Source organism: Netta rufina, assembly GCF_964035555.1.
Source record: "Netta rufina genome assembly, chromosome: 7".
Taxonomy (NCBI): domain Eukaryota; kingdom Metazoa; phylum Chordata; class Aves; order Anseriformes; family Anatidae; genus Netta; species Netta rufina.
The window spans coordinates 5,099,608-5,101,058 of record NC_140130.1 but is presented as its reverse complement, the minus strand read 5'-3'; positions in this window follow the sequence as shown (position 1 = coordinate 5,101,058).

The following is a 1,451-nucleotide window of genomic DNA, read 5'->3' as shown; positions in this document are numbered from 1 at the left end:
CTCTCTCTGCCCTCGCAGCCGCCTCTCGCCCTCGCCTCTTTTTTCCCCCCCCCACCCCAACCCAACCCAACCCAACCCAACCCCGACCCCGGGCCCGCTCGCCCCGCCTCAGCCGCCGGCTCCCGTCTGCTACGTGAGGAGGGCGATGGCGGCGGCGGCTGCTCCCGCTCCCGCTCCCGAGGGGGGCGGCAGGGCTTCCCTCCCGCTCCGCTACACCGCCTCTAGGAGGAGTCACCGGCCTGCTGCAAGCCCCCTGCGGCTGCCGCCCTCCTTGCCCGGGGGGGAAGGGGCCGGCGGCGGCGGGGAGCCCCCAGCCGAGCCTCCCCCCCCCCCCCCCCCCCCCATGAAGGTGAGCCCGGTGCCGGTGTGCCCGGCCCCACAAAGAAGGAGGGGGGGGGGGGGGGGCGGCTCTTTGTGTCTTGAGGCCTGCTCAGCCTCCTCCCCGGCCGCCCCTGGGCTTTGTAGCCCGGCCACGAGGGCTGCCAAGTTGCTTTCCGCCTCAGGCAGGGCTAAACATCGCCCCGAGTTTCTCTCACCTTGTTGTTTTTTTATCCCTCAAACGCCTCGCATCGCTGCGCTGCTTCCCCTGGCTCCGAGGCTGCTGCGAGGCTGTGCCTTAACCCATCCGGCTCCAGCTCGCACACGGCGTTGTGCTGGGAGGGCGGCTGGGAACAACAGAGCAGGATAAAGAGGCGTCCATGCTCTTTCAGCGTGCCCTTTGTTGCTGCGAAAACCACCAAGGTTCACCGGCTTCCCGGAGTTTGTGGCTGGCCCCGCCAAAAAGAAACTTTTGTGCCCACGTAGAATCGCATTCGGTAGGGGAAAAAAAAATGTTGAAGTGTTCCTTCAGATTATATTCATTGTGGACCACACCATCTCCCAGAGAAAGAGGGCGTGAGTGGCGGCAACCTAGGGTTTTCTCTGTGAGCACAGGCACTAACAACAGCTGTATTTTGACATGCTTTAAAAGGGAAATAAAGACACTCCTTGTCTTTTTCAGCAAGTTGCCCAACAAGATCCCCATATCCACAGTTTCATGCTTTGGAGCCTTCTCTTCCCCCTCCTTCGGCCCAGAATTTTTCCTATGTGTTATGAGGAGCGATTCCTCATCGCAGCCTTACCTCTACGGGCTTTCCTTTCTTCTTTGTGGCCATCTGCCTTTATAAAACTTCCAGGACAGAAGTATGTGAGGTGTAAACCCCTGGGCCAGATTTAGATGAAACTGGCCACAGATTTACTGGATTAGTGTACAGGGGATGCGCAGACCCGCAATGAGATAGCAGAACTTTGTTTTTGTAAATGAGGTCAAAATGCTTTGAAACCCCAGGAAAAACAAACAAACAAACACAACCTTGCATTTGAATTATTTTACCCAAAAGGGGAAGTCTTCATTGGATCTCACCTGTTTGTACTTTGAACATAGCAAAGGGAAAGACACCTATAGAGTTTTA